This window comes from Primulina eburnea, chromosome 5 (assembly GCF_022965805.1).
Source record: "Primulina eburnea isolate SZY01 chromosome 5, ASM2296580v1, whole genome shotgun sequence".
Lineage (NCBI taxonomy): Eukaryota > Viridiplantae > Streptophyta > Magnoliopsida > Lamiales > Gesneriaceae > Primulina > Primulina eburnea.
In genome coordinates this window covers 28,197,823-28,205,362 of record NC_133105.1, presented here as the reverse complement: position 1 = coordinate 28,205,362, position 7,540 = coordinate 28,197,823, and the positions used below count along the sequence as shown (strand labels likewise).

The 7,540-nt window shown below is 37.0% G+C and overlaps 1 long non-coding RNA gene across 4 annotated transcripts; it reads left to right on the top strand.

The window, feature by feature from the left end:
- Positions 1-3,563: 3,563 nt before the first annotated feature.
- On the top strand, positions 3,564-6,753 carry LOC140833161 (uncharacterized). Of its 4 annotated transcripts, none has more exons than XR_012118305.1 (7): positions 3,564-3,789; positions 3,926-4,063; positions 4,425-4,897; positions 4,997-5,062; positions 5,163-6,121; positions 6,306-6,398; positions 6,483-6,753. It is a non-coding gene; the product is annotated as an uncharacterized lncRNA (long non-coding RNA). The 4 variants fall into 4 exon arrangements; XR_012118302.1 differs by having other exon boundaries at positions 3,565-3,842; XR_012118304.1 differs by having other exon boundaries at positions 3,566-3,842; positions 4,839-4,897.
- The last annotated feature ends 787 nt before the right edge of the window (positions 6,754-7,540 follow it).

The following is a 7,540-nucleotide window of genomic DNA, read 5'->3' as shown; positions in this document are numbered from 1 at the left end:
CGGCGGTAGGCTGTGGCTGTCTCTGCCCCTGAACACTGTAAGAAGCGCCTCGCAGCCTGATCAGGCCAGCCTCTGCTCCCTTAGCTCTGTTCAGTGCCTCTGAAAAAGTATTAGGCCTCCCGGTGTTTACCAAGGTGAAGACATCTGGGTTCAGCCCGTTGATGAACTGATCAGCCACTGCCTCATCGTTCCCAGCCACATGCGGTGCAAATCGAAGCAACGCAGAAAATTTAGCAACATACTCCTCGATGTTCCACTGTCCCTGCCTCAGATTCGCAAATTCAGCCCCTTTATCTTTTCGGTAGGAGACGGGAAAGAAGCGCTGATAGAACTCATCCTTGAAGACTTTCCACGTGATATCAATACCTCGGTGCTCCAAGGCTCTCTTCGTAGTCAACCACCAGCTCTTGGCAACCTCTTGCATCTGATGCCCTATCAATTTCACACGTCGCTCATCGGTATATGCCAAAGACTCAAACAACATCTCGATATCATCAAGCCAGCTCTCGCACTCCACTGCACTCTCTGTGCCCTTCAGCGTAGGAGGATGGAAAGACTGAAACCTCTTCAATAAGGTCTCCATCGGCGTAGCGGTGACGTCCATCTTTGCACCTGATGTGCTACCCTGCTCTGGCTGTGGTATACGTCTTGGCGGCATAAATCTGATTACCAAACTGATTAGTACACAATCAATATCATCTGTCTAAGCCCTCCTCTGAACATATACTCTGATCGAGAATCGGTTTTGATTCAGGCTTGACAAGTATATGCTGTAAATCAACTCAGATAATGCAATAACATATAATAGGGAAAACAATAAATCATGCTAACACATCAAAAGCAAGGAAGATGACTCGATCTACCCCGCTCATTCTATTCTATCTCAGTCTACAGAACCTACAGCTCTGATACCACCTGTTGTGGGGACCCGGGCTCTGACTCAATTTTTTTGGGATTTATTGGATCTTTGCTCGAAAATGTGGGTCAAAATTTTGCTTTTAACATTAAATCAAATGTATAATCAAAGCATAACATGTCTTTATAATAATTAAACAACATCATGTACATACAAGTCTGTGTAGTACAATCATATACTAGTGTTCAAGTCCCAACTACAACATAAGTAGTACAAGTCTAGTAGATCAACACTAGAAATCTTCAACGCCCGAGATCTCCACGCTATCATCAATCTCTCATCTAGCTCGAGACCCAGATCCTGCCCCACTTGTTGCCATGCACACATACAGACACGACAACAGCCGGATAACTCCGGTGAGAACAAATCCCAGTATAAAACATGGATGCATGCAATGTAACTAAATCAAGTACAAAAGCATAGTATATATCAAGTAACATGAATTAAAATCTAAACATGTAATCGAATACAAATCTGTATTAAACATATAGTTCTTGACTCAATTCGTTTCTAATCTAGGGATCCCAGTGTGAATAAGACGGTCTGTCACCTACCCAACCACTCGGGGTGACGGTACGTCTTATTCCTAGACTTCGGTCAACTCTGTATCGAAGGTCTACACATAGAGTAAATCTGCTCCTATGCGTCGATACACCGAAACGTCTAGTTTTGGCCAATCTGCCAATATCTCCTATCTCAGGACTCGAATATAAATCAATAAACAAGACATTACATAATCAATGTAATAACAATCTAGTATGTGATTTAGGGAAAATGGTATCAATTCTGAATCGAGTTGTGCAATCCCGTGACCACATGAATTATACCTTTCGTCGCACAATGTAAAAGGAATGTCGAGTCTGACAATAACAACTCTGAAAGGCAATGTAGACATGCAATATTAATTCTCAATTCAATTGAGCACATATACAATTCAATACTCGGTTTTGATACAATTCGACAGCATAACAGCGTAATCTCGCGATACCGATAACTCAACAATATCATACTCAATCACAAGCAACTCATACTATCATCAAAACATCAACATATATTCTGTAATCTGTAAGTATCCTAACTCATATATGCTGGAAATTTCGAACAATAGCATACGGTCTCCAAATTTCGATCCGGTAACGAATATATCATGCTCAGTATATCAAGAACACATATTCTAAATCAAATCTGAATTTCCCCCAACATGAATATCTGAAACATGCTGAAACTGCAAGAAACTTACTTCCTTTTGTAGCCAATGATGCAATGATCAATAATCTCTACTCGGATTCAAAATCGGATGCACCAATCTTTCAAAACTAATGTTCTAATCTACCTTGAAGCTTGAGGATTCTTTGGAGGAGGAGCTCGGTTCTTGTTTCTGAATGAAACAATGAGGTGTCATTTCAAAGTATATATATAACATGCCAAGTGTCAACATAAAAATCGAAGGTGGCATTTCGTGTTAGAGTAGGTGCCTGTCGAGCCAAGTGTTGGCCGAGTGTTCACAATGGAACTCTATGTATAAGCAATCTTTATTTTAATAATATTTGAAATCATTATTATGGCACATCTTTATCTGTATACCCATGCTAGTTGCATAGATAAAGCCCTTGAATATACAAATAGTAGAAAGAATATGAGATGCTCATATGATGAGTATCATGAAACTCATATTTGGAATACTGTATATTCTAAACCGTTCCTAGTCGATTCAGCCGCCACTAAGAAGGATAAAGGCCGCTCGAGTTACAGACTAGTATCTGCGATGTGAGTACCAAGTTTCATTGGTAGGGGACATTGTGATGTCCGAACATGCAGATAGGTGCTCCTTGTAGAGTGCACTGAACAACCCTCCATAAAAGGACTTTCCAAGTGGTTCTCACTTATCGAGTGGAAAAGTCCTGGTTTATGGTTGTATAGAATTAGTCCTTATGACCCGGGACAACATTGAGACTCTATGTGCTAGAATTACACTTTGACTTGTTTACCGACTCTCATGGGGTCATCAGGTGGCAAGGTTGGGTGTTCTGTCGAAACACATAGGAGTCGATGCATTGTAGTCGGGGATTCACCGCTTACCTACGGGTATGGATATCCTATGTGTTTTTCATGTATGTGTGGGTTGAAATCTCTGATCAGAGTATGGTGGTAATTATGAAAGGGGTTTCATAGATTACACCATCGATGCAACCACAACATGACACATAGTATCGATTCATTGACAACTCTCGATAAACCAATAGTTGTCGAATCGGTCGGGATATATGAGTTGAAGGGACCGTACTGTACGCTAACCATAATTGAATGGTTCTTGCAGGCACTATCATGTTATACCTAGGGAATCACGTAAGCGATGCTGCTAGGCGTTTAACGTGATTGGTTGGGTACTATCAGACTTGAGTTCTGACACTAGTAGAAAAATCGAATTTTACTTCGGCAAACGTTACTTCGATAATAATAAATTACGAAGTAATACATTACCAATAACTTCAGTCATAACACAAGCGAAGTAAAATAATATATTTTACTTCGGATGTTTAAAAACACGGGCTTCACTATATTTTTTTATTATATTTTACTTCGACATATCAATGTTGATGAAGTAAAAAATAAAGAAAATAAATTTATACCGAAGTAAAAAGATGAACCGATAGTTTAATTAAAAATATTACACAACACACTACAAGAGAGAGAAAGTGAAACCCAAATCCCCAATCTCTTAACCCTTCCCCTACTCCCGTCAGTGTTGCGTCCCGACTCCAATCACCACTGTGTGCTGTCCGACCACCGGAGATCGAAGTGCAGTAGCCAGAAACCTAGTTCCCCTAACCTTGCGCCTCCTTCCCTGCCTCAGATTGGAAGAACTTGCGCGAGTGAGAGCCCTGTTTCAGTCTTTTTCCGTGCGCGAGTTTGTCCTCTATTTTCGGTGTCGATTTCTTTGTTTTTTAGTGGTTTGTTGTTGAGAAGTCAAAGCCCTAATGTTTTCCCTGTTATCCCTGCGATTTCCAGCCACATTTAGCTCCGTCCAGTCGCGATTCCAGCGAGTTTTCCTGCTAGATACAACCTTTGCACCATCTTGAGACCACCACTGCCCGTTCAACTTAGATTCTTGGTGCATTTTAGCTTGAATTCTAGTCTATAGTTCAGGTATACAAGCTGTCTGGATTCGAGTTTTTTTCCAATCCGATTTAATGGTTTTCTTTGCGTTAGTAGCATAATATTGACGCATTGTTGGGTTGTTATATGTCCAGCTAGTATCCGAGAATGAGGTCCCTCCTTTTGTATTTTTCCGACTTGTATATGGTGTGCATGAAACAAAAAAGGAGTTATATTATTTACTCGTAGAAAAATGACCATTTTCCCAAGTAGTATGCATAGGACATGTATGAAGAAGGGTTTATATTATCAACGTGATCTATGCTTTCAAAATGAATGCATTTAATACCGATTTATATTATCATTTGTTTCTTTATTCATGACCTTTCACTTTCCCTCATGTTGATGGTAGGATCTAAATTGCATATCAAAGCTTTGGCAGATTACATAGTTCCTTTTTTGGAATGCCTCGTATGTATTCTATAGCGAGACTTCTAGGATCTAGATCATTACCATGGCTCATCCGTGCATTGTTAGACCATGTGTCAAATAAGGTATTGTTATCTGATCCTTCATGAATTCGCAAATGGACATGTTTCGTTAAACTTTTATTTATTACATGATGAGTTTACCTCTGTTGCCGTATCATCTTTCATTGTTTGCTTGTTGATTTCAATGTATGTCTGCTGAATGAGTACAAGCAAATGCTGCTTAAAGCTATCAACTAGGATTATAAATTGGTTGCCTTTTGAAACGTGTGTAGTGATGGTGGCAACCTTTTTTTTTCTAACGTTGGGTTTTCTGGTGGTAATGAGCTTGGTTGTAGTTGCATGGCTTGTTGTTCAATAGCAGCAGTACTAGCATGAGAGATTTGACTGACGTCATGTATGTTTTCCTGTTTATTCTGCTCGCAGTTGTAGTTTTTGGGAAGGATTTGATTGTATAAAACTGCCTTTTTAATCTCACCTCCATCTATATTTGTAGATCTTGTACCTAACAACAGTCCGCATTTACGCAAGTCTGGAAGCCGATCTGTTGTGTTTGATGTTGGCGAGAGAAGATTTATCCTACACTTTCTTTTAGACGTGGTTTTTCTCCTTTTTCACTGATTTATTCCATATATTAACTATGTTATGATGTTATCTGCCAGGTACAAATGAACTGGGAAATAGTGCTGAAGAAGATTTCTTACATTCCATAGTGTCAAATGTAATGAAGGGTATGAGTTCACCGTTGCCAAGTGTAGCTATTATGCCTTCTCCTGTTCTGCTATGGAGATTCAAGGTATCACTATAACCAGGTTTATCGGGTTAGTTATAAATATAATCTGGTCTCAAGTGATCTTTCGATTTATAACCTTCTTTGAATTTTTAATTTCCCGGGTATATCAACAATCTTTCATAATTGAGGGAAAGAGTATTATGATGAGTACATTTGGATATTCTGAGGTCCATTTACTTTTTTCATATATTTTTTTGGGTTGCTTGAAGAAAGGGGAACCATTAACAGGAAAAATGAGGGAGATTAACGATTTTTATTTTTCTCACTTTTTAGTTTGATAAAGTAGGAAATTGTAATTCGGCTACATGAGTAGAATTTTCATCATACATCATTACATTAGAAAATTATGAAAACCAACCTGAATGAGCTAGATGTAAAAATAAAGTATATTTAGAATTTGGGACGATGAGAAGTTCAAAATAAATAAAAAAATTTAGTAATCTGTTCTAAAATTATGAAACAGAAAGTCTCTCTCTTTACATGGGCAAAATGACTGGATTTGCAGAGAACTTTAGCGTGGTCAACAACTTTGCGACACTCCTTGTTATCATCTTGTACATCTCACAATTCCAAAATTGTCAAAAGTTATGAATCCTATGGCCATTTGAAGTTTTATCAATATATCACTTTTTTGTTCAGGCTTTTGTTGTTCTAAACTCTTTGGAATCATACTCACCTTGACTATTGTGTTGCTCAAATCACTGCATCAATGACATAGAATTACAGCTTTTGTTTGAATAATATATCTTTTTGTCCATCGCGTCATTTTTAATCTTACTTTATGTTCATGTATTGCTGTTTTTCATATGGGTATTCATTTGTTGCAAGGTCAGTGTTATACCTTAAAATGAATGTACACATGCTGATGCATGCATTCGATGTCTCTAGTATGTCTTTGATATGTCTTGGTTGCATGTATTTTGATTGGATGACTAAACCTCAAAAGTTTTGCATGATATATACTTCATTTCTAGTTGGCTCCTATTGAGTTTTTTTATGAATGACATTGCAGATTGGATGGGATTCTGTCATGAGAATGAGTGCAGATCTGAGGGATTTATTTTTGTATGAGGCTTTTTTGTATTATAATCCACTTCTTCTTATGGTGAGTGAATACAGATTGGATGGGATTCTGTCAATTTTTATTTGAAATAGAAGAATCTAATGTATTTTCTTTTTCAAATTTCAGTTTGTAGGATGCATCAAGAACCAATATTACACCCAATCTCAATATGACGAGGTCAGAAGTGAATGGAGTGAATTTGTTTACTCCTATGTAGGTGCTTAAATGGATGATGTATGTTGGGGATAAATATTTTGTTTGTCATTGTGGATTTTTGGATATACTTTTGGTTTTGTTGATACATTTTTGGGTTATCTGTGGATTGATGAATATGTAATTGTGGATTCGTGGATATTCATCATTTTTAGATGGATAATTTATGAATTTAATTATATTAGTGTATTAACAATTACTTCATCAAAATAAAAAATAATGAAGTGTAACAGGTAAATTACTTCGTTGTTATTTGCAAATTGTGAAGTAACATAATATTAAATACTTCTTCAATAAGAAATCAGACGAAGTGATAGAATTAATTTACTTCAACATTGTTCTGTAAAAGCGAAGTTGTTTTGCGCAATTACTTCATCAAAATACAAATTATTGAAGTCTTTCGAACCACTTACTTTGTCACTAAATGTAAATTGTGAAGTAACATAATATAAAATACTTCAACAAATAGGATAAATGCTGAAGTTATAGATTATATTTACTTCAACAAATAGGATAAATTATGAAGTTGTTTGTGACTATTACCTCACCAAAATACATAACTACGAAGTCTTTCAGATGAATTACTTCGTTACCCAATGTAAATTGTGAAGTAAAATATTATAAACTACTTCGCTAAATAATAATTAAGACGAAGTTATATATAATATATTACTTCGTTACTTACAATAATCGATGAAGTAAAACACATTTCTTACTTCGGCACCGGTCCAATTTTGGACCGGTTTTCCTTCGAAAACCGGCCAAAGACTTCAGTATTTTCAATCATACAACTTCGGTTATTATGCGAAGTAAAAGATACATCTATTACTTCACGTCCATATACTTCAGCACTTAACTACCTTATTACTTCATTGAATACTCGAAGTAAAAAGCGATTTTTCTACTAGTGTGACGTTCTTACTATCAAGGAGTTGATAAGTAAGAATGGAGCAATTAGGGTATGCTCGAAT